At 44.2% G+C, this 19672-nt stretch overlaps 1 pseudogene; it reads left to right on the forward strand.

The window, feature by feature from the left end:
* Positions 1 to 454: 454 nt before the first annotated feature.
* On the forward strand, positions 455 to 5197 carry LOC133905229 (uncharacterized; annotated as a pseudogene).
* Positions 5198 to 19672: the final 14475 nt, after the last annotated feature.

Genomic DNA, 19672 nt, shown 5'->3' on the forward strand with positions numbered 1-19672 from the left:
AAGGCACCGTCCTCCTCACGGCTGTCTCAGGGTCCTCTCCATCTGCCTCTCTCTCCATCCTCATCAGCTCCCCTTACCGCTGCACTTTGGATCTACCGGCCGTTGCTGTGGTATATCTCGATGCGGTTCTGGAGGGGACCACCATCGCCTTTGACCTCCTCCAGAAACCACTCGTGCTCCCCGTGCCAACACCTGAAGGCGATGTCCGTGCTTGACGCAGCACCAATTGCGTGCCTACCTTTGGGGTGGGGTGCATTGATTTGAAGAAAGAGTCTTATCTTCGCAAGAAAGAGTCGGCGGGTTACTCCTAGTCGGCAGGACAACGCGAGGACCACCCGTGAAGGAACTCCTCCCTCCCCGCCCCCCTCCACCCCGCCCTCGCTCCGCAGGCATTAAATTTGGCATGAAGTGGAGATCTGTCGCTTCTTTCGTTGGTACAGAACCCTAGCTCGATTAGATGGGCTTTCGCTATGAGAAATCAAATCCGATTTTTTTTCTTCTCTCCATCATTTTGTGCGGGGTTTATTTGCTACATGGTGGAGTACTGTTCAAATCCATCTATCCATGGTTCTGGTTCGATTCGATTAGGCTCTTCTTCATCTCGCGCCCAAGATCAATAGATCGATCTTTGTTCACACCTAGGGCTTGGCATCCTGGTAGATTGGGGTTTGACCTGAATCCCATGCCCCACGCCAAGAGTATGCAGTATCTTGGTGTACAGGGTAGAATCGAACAGAAAGCAGGTAGTTTTGTTCAGGTTAGAGAACTTATGGGGTTCCAATTTAATTCCTCGAATTCCAACCGATGTGCCATCTGTATTGTTGGTACTGCTGCTTGTTAATGATGGAAGTGCTAACTGTAAGCTGGTTCTTTTTTGTTTTAGTTTGCCAAGTTAGTCACCGAGAGGTATTCGACACTGTTAGAGGACTTTGTAGCTTCCGTTCTGTTGTAGGCCATACCTTGTCATTTTAGGTCTGTAGGAAGACGATATAAGCTTTATCTTGCCAGTGTCATATCCGCTGTTGCTATTTCATTTGATGTATACACCGGTTTTCACATACCCATAGTGATGGATTTCATATAACTCTATTGTGTTTTTATGTTTGTTTCAGGCTAAGGCACCAAGCATCATGTCGGAAAGAGGTCGCCTGCCGCGGCGTTTCATTGACAATGGCAGGGGGTATCCTGAAGTTCATGTAGTTGAGGATCGTAGGGTCTATCCTGACATCCGTGTGGTTGAGTATCGTAGGCCCTATCCTGACATCTGTGTGGTTGAGGATCGTAGGGGCTATCCTGGCATTCGTGTGGTTGAAGAACTGGCATTCATGTGGTTGAAGAATGTAGGGGTTATCATGATATCCATGAAGGTCCACACATGAGGGGTGCTCCTCGCCCTCACCCAGCTATTCTGGAGGAAGAGCTTGAACTACAGGAGGTTGAACTCTGCAGGCTATTAGCAGACAACCATGCTCTGGTTGAGGAACGTACAGCCTTACACAGAGAGGTACAAGGTGGAAAAGATGAGGTTCGCCACCTGAACATGATCATTGCAGACAATAAAACTGAGAAGGAAGATTATATCGGTAAGCTTGTTGACAAGAGGAGGAAGCTTGAATCTGAACTTAGAGCAAATGAGCACTTACGTGATGAGGTTGTGCATCTACGTGGTGAAATTGCTAAGCTCGCTGCTGCTAGGAAAGAATTCTCTGCAGAGGCTGCATCTCTCATGCAAGAGCTGACCAGGGAAAAATCTAGCAAACAGCAGTTACCTATGCTGAAAGCAGAGCTCGATGGTCTGCAACAGGAACTTACTCATGTGAGGTACATCTGCAGTCTCTTTTGCTCATCTGATTCTCAGGTACACCAGTTAGTCATTTAGATATTTATATACTTATAAGGTCATTGCTTTGTCTTCCGCAGGACTGCATGTGGATTAAATCAGAAGGGGAATTTTGAGTTGGTGGAACAAAGGAAGGCGATGGAGAAGAATATGATTTCTATGGCACAAGAGATTGAACAAATGCGAGCTGAATTAGCTAAATTTGAAGCGAGACCATGGGGCACAGGTACGTTGTTGGGACTAATCTACAGAACAGCATATGTAAATCTTTCTTATTCTTGTTGCATGCAGTTCCTCCTTTCTTGGACAGTAATATTTAATATGAGACGTGAAATAAACAGCTTACTACAATAATAATATCCTGCACAGGAGATGAGCCCTTACTGTATGTGTTTTAAATAATATAAATTGAGGGGGTTCGGTTCATATTCTTGGATAGAAATAATTACTTACCTATGTGCTTACTGTGCCCTGTTTAGTTTGCTAATTGGGCTGGATATGATAGTTTAAAAATGAAACAATACTTTCTCTGGGTTACTTAGGACAGATCCAAAATGTGTAGAAGCAAGAATATTCGCTTCTTTAAGTAGAGAATTATCCATTAATCCAATACATATTTTACATGTGTTGGCTATTCTTTTATGCTGATGTGAAATTAGACATTAGCTTGGGACATGCAGAATCGACGATTGATAGTCCAATAGTCTGACATTTTCTATCGTTGTTCTCTATATGGCTTAACTCAACAATTATTGTTTAATGGACCGATAAAATATGGTGAAAAATTATGTATTAGCATGCCATAATCAGTGTTCTCTTACATAAAAAAACAGTAAGACATGTTTGGTCCGCCCTCTACCGATTCCTTTGTCATCGTCCGTCCGTCCGATCGCTGGTCATTCCCGATCGGATACCCGTACCCTTCGTCCACACGCCCGCGTCCTCCTACCCTTGCCCAGTGCCACCGCCGTCGTAATCGTGCCCTCTTGCCCTTGTCCACGCGTAGCCGCCCCCGCACAGTCGCGCCGCCGTGTACCCCTCCTCCCCCCTCACAATCGCCACCGCGCAATCATGCTCCCGATCCCTGTGATCGACAAGCTCACACATCACCGGCGGCCTCACGCCAGCCTCCTGCGGCTATCCCTTTCCTGCCCCCCACAGCCGTGCCGCCGTCCGCACGACCGTCGTGACGAGATCCGTCCTTGCAGCTCCACTTCACCACGCGGTCCCGCTCCCACTCACCCTTATCGACCAGCTCTGCGTGAAACGGAATGCACCATTGGCGGCCTCATCGACGACGGTGCCCTCCTAACGGCATTGGGGGTGAGGGTTCCAGCGACGGGAGGTAACAGGCTACCAGCCGATATTTCCATTGATTCTCGTGCGATCCGTGTTCTCAACCCAGCGGCGCCGCCCACCCTCCTGACCAAACCTTGGTTGCCGTCCAAATCCCAATTCCCAGCACCACTAGTCGCGCTCTCTCAGGCAACAACGGCGAGGAGTCGCCACAACTGACATTTTGCCTTCCCATCTAATTGTGGTCCATCAGAGGGGGCACCAGCAGCGGCGACTACAGCGGTGTCTGGGGTGGGAAAGGTGGGATTTTGCGCCGGCGTGGGCGGCGGCCGTGCGGCGGTGGCAGGCTGCTGGATGGGGTCGGGCAAGATGGGCTATAAATCGGCGGCAGCGGCGCACGCAGAGCTGGGGCGGGACTTGGCGGCACGGTGGAGGACTGCGCCAAAGGCGAGGACGACGCGATGACGTCCAGGAGGGCAAGGAAGATCTTGGTGGCCTTGCTCACGTAGCAGCTCCGCAACGCCGCTGCTCTGATTCTCTTCTCTGCCTCCGGTGGCTGGCTGCCCTGCTTCTCTTCTCTGCTTCCGCTCACTTGCAGCCATTGCTGGTGGTGTTTCTCAGTCATACATGAAAGTTTGTGGTCTAATTTCAAAACGGATCCGGATCTGTTGAATTAATTACTCTGGCATCTTATTTGTGTAGGGGACATGCATATAACTGTAAAGAAGGATGAGGCTGATGTTAGCTTGAAGCTGGATGACAAAGTTGATGGAGTTGCCTTTTGTCAAACGGATGCTATGGATATATCACAAAGGAATCTTCTCAAAGGTTTAACTTCTGATGAAAGTGTTGTTGTTAAGGTGATGCCTCGCACTTTCATCTTTTATCCTATTTAATTTTGTGTGCTTAATGTCAAAAGCCAATTTCTGTGAACATATGATCCCCATCCAGGATTCCTTGACACTAGGAGTGGTGATTGTCAAGCATTGCGGATATACGGCAACTGTGAAGGTTTCTGGACGCACGAAAGACTGTAATGATGGTAAACAAACCTATGATACCCTTGATAATTTTGATAGGATGCTGAACATTGATGTACATGACCATCCAGATGGAGGTTCTAATGCCTTGAATATTAACATGTTTGATATATACTCTCATGTAATTTTAGTTGCTTAAGTAGTAGCTTCAATATGTTATTCATGATTTATTTGCTCATTACTAGAGAAAATAATGTTTTAATATGTATTAATTTTCTCACATTTGACGTGGAAATAAACAGCCATATTCCTATAATTCCTCTTTAACTGTTTTTCTTTTCAGTCTAAGAATGCTGCCGAAAATTATCAATCCAGAAACCGCTGTTGGTAATCGTACCCTACCCCAAAGTCTCATGGTGATATTCCTGCAGGGAAACTAGCACGTACAGTACTTGAAAACTGCTTGATAAAGCTGGATAGCATGCCTTGCAAAAATCCTAGAATTATAGATGGGAACTTGGGTCCTCTTGGCTGCAACACTTTCTGAAAAAGGATTCTCCAGGATCTGAGAATGGTATGGGGAATGCAACAAATGGTGACAAAGAGTCAGCTGTCAAAGGTCTTGGAAAGCATTTTGAATAGTTAAGGAAGATTAAAAAGAAAGAATGCAATATTGAAGGTTCCAGCTCTGAGAAGGAAGAACCTAACTGCTTGTCGATGAATGGTATGCAAGAATTGGATTAAATAGCAGTTGATGAAACAAATAAGGAGGCTGATATAAGCAAGCTGATGTCAGAGGATGCTTTCTTTCGCTTGAAGAGTTTGGGAGCTGGTCTTCATGAAAAGATGATTTAAATATGTAGGTTCACTTTCTTAGATTTCTCTTTTAAGATGGTTAGAATTATGCTTATGGTCGGCTTGTAAATTCTCTCTAAAATGCTTGTATGTAAACCTCCTTTTCTATTGCTAATATGTAGAACAGTAGGTGCCTTCCTTACTGTAGCATCCCCTACTGTAGTTCATAAAAACAAATATGCAAGTTCACAGGATTATTTTAGAGTTTTTGAACACGATTAATTGATATCTTCTGTTATGGAGAGTTTAACTTATGTTTTGATGAACTTTTTCATGCTATTTCACTTTGGATCAACATGGCAAGTAATTTGTTCTAGAAGTGGTAAAATTATATATAAGAAGCCTTTACCTACATACTGTCTCACTTGACTCATTCTCTTTCCTCTACAGTTTTCTGACAAAGTTACAGTCATTTTGTAGAATAATAATCTTTGCATAACTATACGTGTGTTACGTCACTTCTGTTTAACAAATTTTTGACGCCCGTTACAACGCACAAGGAGATAACTAGTCACTATTAAAAGTAATAAGCTGGTTTGAAGGAGATTTTATAGTTTTTAGAGATAATGTTTACAAGGGGTATTATATATATTATATATATATATATGTTCATTCACATTAAAAACTAATTCAAAATTGACTTTTCTAAAAATATTTTTTCAATAGCAGCTTTTAACGGCAGCCGTTAGAAAAGCCACATCTAAACAAACAGGGCAAGCTAACGACTATTTTTTCTCTCTCTTTTCTCTTTTTCTCTCTGAATTTTCTATTCCTTATAATTTGTTTCATGTGAGTTAGATCTATACTTTTTGTCTTTTGCAGTCAGAAATTTAAAATATGAATACAATAATTTGTGAAACTAACAATTTGAAAGATCATATAATCCAAAAGTTTGCAAAAGCATATCTAACATTTTTATCGGATAGCAACACGAACCGTCAGCATAAAAAGCTAAAATATTTGCAATATGGTAAATTTATTGTGAAATACATCGTGGTTCAAAAATTATGTTCAACATTGAACAATTGGTTTGAAAAAGTTTAAAAACTTCAAAAATACAAAACGCATCCCCTCATCCTAATCGCATGTCTGGTTTTCTCAACTATGACAATGGTCTACTGGATGGGGATTTCACAAGTGGGTGGGGGGGGGGGGGTAAAATCTAAAAATAGATAACATATGGTACCATATTTATGAAAATAAATAATATATTACTGTATTTATAAATTTAGTATTTTTATTTGGCATCTCGTTCAACGAAAACCTGGTTTCGGTACGCGAGGCACGGAAAAAGGTGGGCACGCCCGTTTTTAATACTGAGGTGCCGAATATGGTACTATGCACCACTTGGTGACGAATACAGGCTAGCGGCCTTGTCACCGCTCTTGCGTGCATCTGTTATCCTTGCCTTGCTCATTAGGTCATACAACAACACTGGTCAATATTTGTTCTTGTGTCGGCAGCGGCATGCTGCTGCTGTAAATTTGTTTCAACGTAATTTTGTCGATATTTATTTATTCTCTTATTATAAATTTGTGTGAGTAAAATTTTAGTGAACAATAGTAGTTTGAAGCACAATTATCATATAACCTAACACAGAGGTTATATATATTGATAAATATTATGTCAAACATGGAGTTTTTGACGCTACATGAATGGACTCTAACCATAAAGAGATGACGACAACAAACATTTGCATATACGATACGACTAAAGACTTAATAGCGTGCTTTATAGAATAAAAATAGACTGAATTACAATAGATGCTCTTTATTAAGTGCACCAAAGATATTTGCCCTTCCTCAAAGTATCAAGACCCTCCCTCTTAGCGTGGCGGGCCATCTCCCGCTTCATTCCCCTCTCTTCTTTGCGGGCTTTAGCCTCGGCGTGCTCCTGTGCTGCCTTCCTCATGTGTTCCTCCTCCTAATGCTTGAGTCGTGGTTCCTCTTGCTGTTGTTTGTACTCTTGGCATTCGTACGCTTCCCTCCTCCACCGCATGCTCATGTCGACACACCGCTTCTAGTGCTCATTTTGCTACATATCCAGCTATTCCATGAAGTCACAGATATGTGGAGTAGACTGGACAAATGAAATAAGAGGGCAGATTAGTAAGACAATTAATGAAATCGTATGGAAAGTGCCATATGAGTGTTTTATGTTGCTATACTGTTGAGTACTCATACGGTCCATATCAAGGTTTGTCGTACTGGTAGTTGGCACACATGAAGAAGCGTAGATCATATGTGTAGGAGATGTCCTGGAACACACAAAGCTTACACGGGTCGCTATAGAAGCACATTGGTGGTTCGACCCCCTGGGGGATGAAAAATCTCCCAATATTTCTTCGGTGAGTTTGGTGGAGCTGAGAAAGACATTGCAGTTGAGAGAGCTGAGGAATGAGTGATCTATCTATGTTTGAGGGTGGGGTTATTTATGGTGGTTAGGGGCTGGTGCATGGACTGAGTGCATGGCATGGGTGCGGACTGGAGTATGGGATTCCCTGTGAAAGTTGAAAAAGTTGTGACATTGATGCTTGACATAGATTCTCTACGAAAGTTATTGCTTGGTGTGGTCATTTCATTCTGCAAAAGTTTTGTAATGATTTATTGTTGCTTTTGCATGGAAGTCTAAGTCATTATATAAGTGTTGTCATTTAATTTATGATTAAAGCTCTATCGTGTGGTCACTTCATGTCTAAAGCCTGAGCCCATACAGAGGTTTTGTCATTTCATGGTTAAAACTAAGCCATGTGGTCATTTCGTGTCTAAAACATGATTTCATGATAGAGATATTGTCATATCATGCTTGAAGCTCTGTCGTGTTGTAACTTCTTGTCTAATAGTTGAGTTAGGATAGAGGTGTTATCATTTAATTTATGATTAAGGTTCTATCGTGTGGTCACTTCATGTCTAAAGCCTAAGACAGAGGTGTTGTTATTTCATGCTGAAAGCTCTGTCGTGTGGTCACTTCGTGTCTAAAGCCTGATTCACGACACAGGTATTATCTTGTCATGCTTAAAGCTTTGTCGTGTGGTCACTTCGTGTCTAAAGTGTGAGTCACAACAGAGATATTGTGCTTACAGGAAGGTGTTATCATTTCATACTTAAAGTTGAGTCGTTTGGTCACTTCATGTCTAAAGCCGGACTCATGACAGAGGTACTGTTTTGGTAGCAAGGTGTGGTTGCAGCAGTGTGTGGTTGTAAGTGATGCTGTGAATGACTATAAAAGGCAACACTGAATTGTGTATGTTATTCCTACCCCAAACACAAGGCGAATTAAAGAGATGGTGAGCTCTGGTATGCATATGTTTGCTATACCACTGCCATTGTGCAAGTGCGGTACTGCATGCGAAATAAAGGTATCCTATGAGCTTGAAATCTATGGGAGGAGATTCTTCCGGTGTTCAAACTTTGATCCTTTGTCCATGTGGTATGGGGTATTTAATTTATGTCATATTTCGCATGATTCATCAACTTTTGATCCGGATAGTAACTAAATCGTGCGTACAATCGTCCATTAGGCTTTGTGACTTCATAATGTGGATCGACTTCGACATCAAAGCCGAGGACAAGGAATGGGTGAACCTGTTGAAGAAATGGAACATGGAAAACCTTGAAATGAAGTGACAAGTGGAGGAGACGAAGGAGACGTTGAAGAAAATGGGCGAGAACTTTGCGAGGTGGGAGGCGGAGAAAGAAATGTCGTCTCGCGGGAAGGGTAGTTCAACAAGTGCAGACCATTGAGTTTCTTACCGCCAATGTATTTCACGAAAGGCATTCGTGTGCTGTACGTTATGTGTATTGTTAGTATGTAAGACTAGAAGCAATGTATCCCGATGTACTACCTTAGCCTAATGTAATATTTCATTGTATCGTGTTGTTCATAATTGAATAAATTGTACCCTATCATGTAACATTATATTCATGTGCGAATGATTTTGATGTAGAAAGTTGCAAGCCAATGATTTATTGCCCGGTAGGATGGCACGCAGATACATTCGAAAGCGGCTAAGTGATGCTTTTCACATGTTGAAAAGTAGTATGCTTGGATAGTACGTTAATATATTACACTAACCATCACATGCATTAGACATGAATGTCACAAATAGTTCATAACATAGTATAATAATATAAGACACTAACCATATACCTATCGAGATGAACTAATGTAATGGAAAGGTACACAAAATAAGTAGTCGTGCAATAGTCTGAACAAAATACATTGCCTAAGCATACATGTAAAAGAGACTACACTTGACCCCTACCCTGGCCCATATCCTGACCCCTATCATGAACCCTGCTTCTGACATGCTTTGGCCTACGTGCTGATGCTTGGACGGCTGCCTCCTCCTCTACCCAAGGATGGTCGTTGTGGCAAACCTATGTGGTAGTCTCAATGCGGAAAATACTTGCATCACAGCGTGAACAAACAAGTTAGTATTGCCACATAATGTGTACTAACTCAGAGAATATGGAGAATACTTAGATCATCTCAAGATGGTGGTAGAAAGTGCTGATGCAAAATAGCGAAAGAATGCTCGTTGTGCCAGCCAATGTTGTCAAGGTAAGATGGTTGTTGTCTCCGAGGTGGTGATGGAAAGTTGTAAAGATGGGTAATAGTAAATCTACCATCATTTTCAGGGTCATCAATGTCCTCCAAAGATGGAGGCCTCCAAGGGAGGGGTCATTATGGTATGAAATCGTCGTCGTCATCTTGAGCAATTACGATAAGAGCAAGCCCTATTTCGTTGTTGGTTGTACGCCATCTCGATGTAGTGCGTGAACGTCCTCTTGTAGTGTTTTTTGAACCTTCATCTAGCTTAATCGGCTCATCCTTCATGACCCACTGAGTCCCTAGATTCGTCATGGTAATCTTCTGTAGTAGTCTCAGAGCATAGTTGTAAGACTCTTCGAAGCTTTCAAACAACATCAATGCCTTTTGCTTCGCTCGCCACGCGACGTGGTAATTTATTAGCATACCCGTCTTAGTCTGCACCTCCCCCATAATCGATTTTGGCGACAAACATATGTTTGTGCCAACAAGGGTGATGAGCAGTTGGGCTATGAACCTCGCATTAACGGCGTGGCTCACATTCTTGACAGCCTCTTCGCTGACCACAAAATAATGCTCGTATTTCGGTTTATGTGCTCATACAAAGTAAGGACAATTTGGGTGCTTAATACACCTGATCTCATACTCCGTAGGGTTAGACTGGGCGCAGTTGTGGTCTCTCCTTGTTATTACAACATAGTTGCCAATAAAGCGGATGACCTCTCCCTGTTACGAAACTGTTGTTTGATCTGGATGTCGCTATTCTGGTATCTCCAGTTAGATAATATGTTATACTCAACGACGGCACAATCTAGCAGCCTAAGACCACAAAAGTACTAGATCGTTGGCACCGGGTCATCGTTGTCTGCAGCTTCTTCATTCCCGCTACCACCGGCTTCATCTACCTCAGAAGGGTCCACTCCAGCTCCCTCTGTACAGGAACTGTCCTCCCCGACATGCTCTCCCTCCTCTTCATACATCACTTGCTGGCCTGATCCTTGCACGCTAATCGCTGCATCACTTTGCACCTGTCATGGCACTATGTTTACGTACACCCCCATATCAAAATTTTCCTCCAATGCCTTGTGTGAGTACAAAGTCCATACGTTGTTCCTTCTCATCTCGAACAATGTATGGACAATGACTGAGCTGTTTGGAACAAGCCGAAGCTTCGCTGCATGTAAAAAAATGCCAAGGGCCAAGCCCGAGGTCCAAACTAAAAAAGTGATCCTTTGTCAGGACAGACCGGATAGACCTATGGTCATCGAAGCCGAAATGACAGAGGAAGTCGAACGAAGGATGATAGAACTACACAACAATGAAGATGTCTTTTCCTAGACGTTGAAGGATATACAAGGGGTCAGTAGAAATATAGTTGAGCATAATCTGAATATTGACCCGAATGCGAAGCCAAAAAAGCAAAGGCTTCAGAAAACTTCCAAAGAGAGAGAAGAAACAACGAAGGTTGAAGTGCAGAAGCGGCTTGATGCCGGGGTCATGCATGAAGCACTGCATTTGGATGTGGTTAGCGAATTCGGTATTAGTCAAGAAAAGTAACGGCAATTGGAGAATGTGCGTTGGTTTCATAGACTTAAACAGAGCCTGCCTGAAGAATGATTTTCCTTTGCCCCGCATCGATCAGCTTGTTGACTCCGCAGCTAGCTGTGAGATGCTAAGCTTTCTAGACGCATATTCTAGATACCATTAGGTCTGGATGGCGAAGCGGGACAAAGAAAAAAACAAGTTCTAGAGCCTCCTTCGGAATATATTGCTATGTAAGAATGGCTTTCAGCCTTAGGAATGCTGGGGCAACATTTGCCAGATTGGTCCAAATTGTTCTGAATACGCAGTTGTGCAGAAATGTATCTACATACATTGATGATATAGTCGTGAAGAGCGATAAGAAGAAGCATCATCTGGATGACCTTCAGGAAACCTTTGCCAATTTGAGAAGTGTGTGATTAAAATTGAATCCGGAGAAATGTGCATTTGGTGTACGCTCAGGAAATTATTGGGATTTTTTTGTGTCAAAGAGAGGCATAGAGGTAAATTGTGAAAAAAAATCCAAGCAATACTTGACATGAGGCCTCTGTAGAAGAGAAGAGAAGCACAGAGATTGGCGGGAAGATTGGCAGCTCTAAGCCGGTTTATAGACAGGTCTGCTGAGAAAAGCCTACATTTCTTCAAAACCCTCAAGGGATCTGACCCTTTCAGATGGAGTGTGGAGCAACATAATGCTTTTAAGGAACTGAAGGAATACTTGACGAAGCTTATAGCCTTGACTTGCCCGGATCCAAAGGCTGAGTTATTACTTTACATAGTGGCTTCCCCTACGGCGGTAAGTGCTGTGTTTGTGCAAGAAAAGCAATTCAACGACAAGTTGAAACAAATTCCAGTATACTATGTGTCAGAGGCATTGGTAGGGCCAAAGAAGTTCTATTCTGAAATGGAAAAAATGGCATACACTGTAGTGATGGCTTCGCGAAAGCTTCAGCACTACTTCACTGCGCACAAGATAGTAGTGCCAACTTCAATACCCCTTCCCGATATGTTTGGAAACCGAGAAGCCACTAGAAGAATCGAAAAGTGGGCCGTGGAGCTTGCACCATTCGCGCTAACCTTCGTCACAAGAATGGTGATGACCCTTGCGGAGTTTCTGGAAGATTGGACACCAGAGAATGAAGGCTCAGAAGAAACACAATTAGACCTGATATGGGTCATATTGTGATGGAGCTTGGGGGCTTTGGGAGCCGACATAACAACTATCATGTCTGCACCTTCGGGTGTAAAGCTGCGGTATGCAGCCACGCTTGATTTTCAGACGATAAACAACATTGCAGAATACGAAGCGGTTCTCCCCGGCCTTCGTAAGGCACGAGCACTGGGCGCCCAAGGGTGCTGATAAAGATAGACTCCTAGGTGGTAGTAGGCCAAATAGACAAAATATTTCAGGCAAAGGAGCCAGAGCTGGCTAAGTATATGGCAACCGTCTGAGGCATAGAGAAACATTTCATAGGGTTCACCGTCAAGAACATATCAAGAAATGACAATCATGACGTCTATGATCTCGCCAAGGCTATGGCGCAAAGTTTGCCACTCCGTTTGGATGTCTTTTATTAGGTTTTGAGCACAAAATCCTTCGGATCCCCTCAGTTGGCACGCAGTGTAACCATCGTTGACAGTGAAGATTGGTGATCTGCCATAATGGCTAGCCATTATGAGCCCGAAGATCACATGGAGGAGAAGCGCATGATGCAAAGAGCCAGAAACTACAAAATTGTGGGAGCTGACTTGTATAAGACAGGAGTTTGTGCACCAATGCTTTGGTGCATATCCCAAACTGAAGGACAGAATTTGCTCAAGGAAATACACGAAAGATTATGTGGCTCACACATTGGCACTCGGGCACTAGTCAGAAAGGTATTTAGGCAAGGATTCTATTACTCGAAGGCCATCTCCGATGTAGAGAGCACGGTGCAAAGTTGTGCGAAGTGCCAATACATGGCCAAGGGTTCAAGAAGACCTTCGTCAGTGATACAGCTTATCTCGCTGGTTTGGCCTTTATCTTGATGGGGTATTGACATCATTAGACAGTTGCCAACTGCTCTGGAAAACTTTCGCTACGTCGTAGTGGCTATTGAGTACTTTTTCAAATGGGTGGAGGTAACTCCGTTGGCGAAGATAACGTCAAGGAATGTACAAAATTCTTGTGGTAAAACATCATCTACTGTTTTGGTGTTCCAATGGAAGTAACAATTGACAATGGGACACAATTTGACAGCGAAGGTTTCAAGCAATTTTGCGAAGACATGGCGATTAAAATTCACTTCACTTTGGTATACCAACCTCAGTCGAATGGAGCTGTGGAGAGAGTGAATGACATCATCTTAATAGGAGTGGCAAGGCGTTTGCAAGGTTTGCTGAAGGGAAAATGGGCTGAAGAGTTGCCAAAGGTATTCTGGTCAATCATGACGACAACAACAAGGCCAATGGGTTTCACGCCATTTCGCTTGCTCTTCGGCGAGGAAGCTATGACTCTAGAGGAATGTAAAAATAAATCATTTCGTGTCACAACTAAGATGAATCAAAACGAAGATATGATAACCAAAGATGCACTAGAGGAAATGAGAATGCAAGCCGTGAAAAACCTATCGAAGTACCAGGAGGAAACAAGAAAATGGAGGAACAAGAGCATATCTCTGAAGAAGTTCGTCCTGGGGAACCTAGTGCTCCGAAGGGTTCCAAATGATTCGACCTTGGGAAAACTCCAAAGAAAGTGGGCTGGACCTTTCATGGTCAAGATTTCAAAGAGGTCAGGGTCTTATCACCTGGCGACTCTTGAAGGAAAAGAGATTCGGCATACTTAGAATGCTGATAGCCTTCGCAAATACCATGCGTAATCGAAGATATCAAGAGTGACCTTCGTAGTAGTAGGTGAAGTCCTTTACTTCCATTCTTTTTTATATTTAGCATTTCAATTCATGTACATGTGTTGTACTCCTTTCCTCATAAGGGGAACCCTTCGCTAGGGTGTTAGGTTTTTAATGAGGCAGACACCTTTTTAAACCCTTACGATTATAAAAAGTAACCCCCTAGAAAGCATATGCTAGTATTGAATTGTTGTATAATTCATCATCGAAGTGGTGCAAGCTTCGATTAAAGGAAGCACACCAATCGATGAGGTAAAGCGGGCCGTAGCCAGCCTAGAAAAAATAAAGGTAAAGAATGTCAGTGTGCTTGACACCTTGCCCTTCAATTTAAACACGGGTACGAACCTTCAAAAACAAGCAGAAGTGTTGCTTGACCTTAAACAAAGGCAACACACCTCTTGAAACAAAAGCCAAGGGTTAAGAGAGCTCTTCCTCGCACTGAAGGCTAAAACATGGCTTCGGATCATAAAGAAAGATGGGCTAAGAGTGTCAGCCCTGCACTGAAGTCAAAACAGACTTTCGAAGATATAAAGACGAAGTGTTCCTAAACCAATTGCAGGCCAGGTACCTTTGCAAGTAAAAGTTAAGGTGTCGCTAGACCTTAAGAGAAAAGCCAGCGCACCTCTCGACTCGGAACAAGAGACGAGTGCTGAGTGCCCACCCTTGCTCAGGAGATTACCAACTCTTAGGATAATAAAAAGCTAGGGGCTAAGCGTACTAGCTTTGAGCCGACGTCAAAGCAAACAATTACATGGGAATTGTCAAACTGTTGCAACATATGACTTAGTCTAGGATTTAAGGCAGCTGAGAACAAACATGTCGCCTCACAAAGGTCCATGCGGCTTGAAAATGGGGGGGGGGGGCGATCGTCGCTACTAAGACTGCAGATCTATAGGATGAGATGGTCGACATGACTCCCCTGCTCGGAGAGACAGGCGTGACAGTCCTCCACCACCTCCTCCTGAAGAGTTCAACGGGGGCTGCGAGGCTTTCAGATGCGAACTTCGGTCAATTCGGTGGCTTGAGAAGTTCAAGGTGGGCCCGATCTAGAAGTATGACAGGAAGATAAATCCAAATGAGTGGTTTCAGATCTACACCACTGTCATTCGAGCAGCTGGTGGTGACAATCGAGTAATGACCAATTACTTGTTAACTGCCCTTGATGGACCTACCAGGTTCTGGTTGCTAAACTTGCCGCCCAACTCGATTCATTTGTGGGCAGAACTTAAGGCTCAGTTCATAGCCAATTTCCAAGGCACATTTGAGCGCCTAGGAACGGAGAATGAGCTCCACTAGCTGCACCAGGGCGACGACGAATCCCTTCGAGATTTCATCAGCCGGTTCAGTGACAAACGTAACACGATCTCAAACATCTCTGATGAGTTGGTAATCATCACCTTCAAACGAGGTATTCTGGACACGGATTTGCGCGGAAAGATGGCTACTCGGAAGATATGTACGGTCAAAGAGCTTTTCGAGTTGGCCGATAAGTGCGCAAAATGAGAGGAAGCGTAGGTGCACCCTAAAAACCTTCAATCTGGCAAGGACAAACCTGAGTCCTCGAAGAGTGGAGGAAAGAAGAACAAATTCGGTGACAAGCGCAAGGGTCTCGATACGACTATAGCTGCGGTCGATAGGAGAAAATTGCGTAACAAGGACAACAAATGCCTCAGTCGCGGTGGCGGAAAGTGGTGTCCCATCTATCAGAGCAACCAGCACGACTTCAACGAGTGCTATGTGTTCAAGAAGAAGCTTGATGAAAAGATCAAGGTAAATGCTGAGCGTGGTAATAAGTAGGCTAAGCAAATGTTGAGGATGATGAGCCCCAGTTCCACGAGGCTGACCACAGCTTGGCGCATATCTTCGGAGGATCCGCCACGTATGAGTCCAAAAGACAGTACAAGGCGGTTGAGCGAGAAGTCAACCTGGCCTTAACTGGGCCTACTCGGTATCTCAAGTGGTCGGAATAGCCGATCACCTTTGATCAAACCGACCATTCAGTTGCGGTACCACATCCTGGTCGATACCTGGTCGTGGTTTAGCTGACCATACTCAACATCAAAGTTTCCAAAACTCTGGTCGATAGTGGTAGTTCACTCAACCTCATTTTCTCTAAAACCTTGGACAAGATGGGAATTCAGAGATTAGAGCTTAGGATAGAAGTCGAGCCTTTCATAACTCCCAACTCACTGACCATGCCTCTTGGCCATATTGAGCTGCCAATCACATTTGGCATGCCTGACAACTTCCATACAGAAAAGCTGACCTTAGATGTTGCAAATTTTGAGATGGCGTACAATGTGATCCTAGGCCGTCCAATGCTAGGCAAATTCATGGCGGTGGTTCACTATGCCTACCAAGCGCTTAAGATACCGGGTCCCAATGGGGCAATTACGGTTAAAGGAGATCAGTGTGCAGTGGTCAGATGCAACAAGCAAAGCCTGGATATGGTCTAACACTTCATTGAGTGGCCAACGCTCCTAAGGACGCAAGTTCTAAGCATCAAAGGTAGCAAGGTGTTGTCAAGGCCAAAGACTCCAGGCTAGTAATTCTTGCTAGCGCTACCAAATCTGAAGACACCAAGGGAAAGACCCACGACGATGTCAGCAACAAAAAGACCGATGGTTGCGTCAAGGTAGTGCCCCTCGACCCGTCTGCACCATCCAAGATGGTTAAGATTGGGGCCAACCTCGACCCCAAATAGGAACTCAGTCTCGTCACCTTCCTCTAGACAAATCAAGACATGTTCGCATGGCAACCGTCTGATATGCTTGGGGTCCCCAGGGAGGTGATCGAGCATAGACTGGTTGTTAAACCCGATGCCAAACCTGTGGTGCAGAAGCAGCGAAGATTTGTGGAAGACATGAAGCGGGCCATCCAAGAGGAGGTCGATAAGCTCCTAAAGGCGGGCTTCATTCGAGAAGTACGTCATCCTACATGGCTTGCGAATCCCGTCCTCGTCAAGAAGGCCAATGGCAGATGGAGAATGTGCGTCGACTTTACCGACCTCAACAAGGCTTGCCCCAAGGATCATTTTCCTCACCCGCACATCGACCAGATCGTCGACTCTACGGCAGGCTGCGAATTGTTGTGTTTTCTAGATGCCTACTCGGGGTATCACCAAATTAGCATGAGATTTGAGGATGAGGAGAAAACTGCTTTTACTACTCCTTCCGGTGTATTTTGTTTTGTAAAGATGCCTTTTGGTTTAAAAAATGCTGGTGCTACGTATCAAAGATGTATTCAAAACTGTGTGCAACCCCAAATCAGGCACAATGTAGAGGCGTACATCGATGATGTTGTAGTCAAATAAAAAACCGGAAGCGCATTGGTTGACGATCTCAAAGAAACATTCGACAACCTCAGGAAGTATCACATGATGCTCAACCCCAAAAAGTGCACGTTTGGCGTGCCGTCCAGAAAGCTTCTCGGCTTCATGGTGTCGAGTTGAGGCATTGAGGCCAACCCATGCAAAATTGAAGCTCTCGACCAGATGCTGTCACCTCAAACACTAAAAGAGGTCTAGAAATTGACAGGTTGCATTGCTGTTCTTAATCGATTCATTTTCAAGATGGGCGAGCGAGGGATGCCTTTCTTCAAGCTGTTGAAGAAACAAGATCGGTTCGAGTGGACGGAAGAAGTAGAGTGCGCCTTCCAGGACTTAAAAGGTACTTATCGTCTCCATTAATCCTTATAGTGCCTAACGAAAAAGAGCTCTTTTTTATATTGCAGCTACCCCACAAGTTGTAAGCACGATACTGGTGGTTAAACTGGAATGTCCCGAAAAAAGGCCAAGGTCTAGAAACCTGTTTACTACGTGAGCGAGGTTCTACACAATGCTAAGCTACGGTACCCGTAAGTACAAAAGCTGATATATGCAATCTTGATGTCTTCCCGGAAATTATGGTGCTACTTCCAAGCTCACAGGATCACTGTCATGATGACGTACCTGCTGAAGGATGTAATACGCAATCGGGAAGCTACTGGATGAATCGCGCAATAGGCGGTAGAAATAAATGAGTTCGACATAAGCTACGCACCATGCATGAGCGTGAAATCTGGAGTGTTAGCGTACTTCATCGCGGAATGGACAAGCGTTGAAGAAACAAGGCCAAACATGGTCGAAGATCATTGGACACTCTTCTTTGATGGATCGTACACGCTCTAGGGGCGAGGGCTGGTATTATACTCAAATATCCAATGGGTGACGAACTCAGGTACGTTGTTCAATTAAATTTTAAAGCCTCTAACAATGTTGTAGAATATGAGGGACTGGTAAGCGGGCTCCGCATAGCTACGTCGCTTGGAATTAAATGACTTCTTGTGAAAGGGGACTCACAGTTAGTCGTGAACCAAGTTCAAAAGGAGTACCAGTGCTCAGACAACAATATGACGGCTTACTTCCTCGAGGTACGAAAGTTGAGAAAAAGTTCAAAGGGCTAGAAGTGATGCACATCAGAAGGAACTCTGGTGCGGATGAACTTGCTAGACTCGCTTCTTCTCGAGCACCGATACCCATAGGGGTCTTTGTTGAGAATCTCCTTCAACCATTTGTCCCAATAGTTTGGCGAACGGATGCTGCCCAACCCGACCAGCAGTCTAGCCAGGTCAGCGAGGTAGAACTCGCAGACACATATGCTGCACTACTCGAACGCAATCTGACTTGGATGACTCTATACCAAGCCTATCTCGAGGGTCGAGAATAAGAATTCCACGGGTCCTTTCCACTCTAATCAGATAAGGGGGGGGGGGGGGTAAGGACCCGCTAAGCTTTGCAGTGAAAATTGCTCATAAATCCAAGCTCTACATTTTGGTAAACGGCAAGCTCTTCCGAAAGGGGAGTAACAGAATCTTGATGAAGTGCATCACTCAGGAAGAGGGTAGTAAAATATTGCTTGATATCCATGTAGGCATGTGTGGTTATCATGCGTCTTCTCGCACCTTGGTTGGAAGAGTTTTTCGCCAGGGATTCTATTGGCCAGCTGTCCTCCAGGATGCTTCCGAGTTGGTCAAAAAGTGCGAGAGCTGCCAATTTTTCAGAAGGCAGACAACTCGACTAGCCCAAGCTCTGCAAACAATTCTTCTTTCTTGGGCTTTCTCCATCTAGGGCTTGGATATCCTGGGACTGTTCTCAAGGGTCTAAGGTGGTTACAAGTTCCTATTCGTGGCTATCGACACGTTCACCAAGTGGATAGAGGCCGAACCCGTAGGAAAAATAACTGCATAAGCAGGTAAGAAGTTCATGAGGAGCATAACTAAACGATTTGGCATTCCACATCGGATAATTATAGATAATAATAGCCAGTTCAGAAGCGGGACCTTTATTGCGTTCTGCGAAGAATTCGGTATCAAAACTTGTTTCGCCTCGGCAGCTCACACGCAGAGTAATGTTTAAGTTGATCGTGCTAATGGTATAGTCTTACAGGGCATCAAAACTCGGGTCTTCAACAGGCTAAAAGCCTACTCGAAACGTTGGGTAAAAGAGCTTCCCTCCATACTATGGGCTGTTCGTACTTTGACCAAAAGAGCCACTAGTGAAATTCGTTCTTCTTGGTTTTTGGAGCGAAAGCAATGCTCTCGACTGAGTTGCAGTTCGGATCACCTCGAATGGAAGGTTACTCCGAAGAAAGGCAGGAGAAATTACGAGGGGACGACATAAATTTACTCGAGGAGTACCAAGATTGAGCATCTATTAGAGCAGCTAAGTATCAGTAGGTGTT

This window comes from Phragmites australis, chromosome 22, assembly GCF_958298935.1.
Source record: "Phragmites australis chromosome 22, lpPhrAust1.1, whole genome shotgun sequence".
In the NCBI taxonomy this organism is placed as follows: domain Eukaryota; kingdom Viridiplantae; phylum Streptophyta; class Magnoliopsida; order Poales; family Poaceae; genus Phragmites; species Phragmites australis.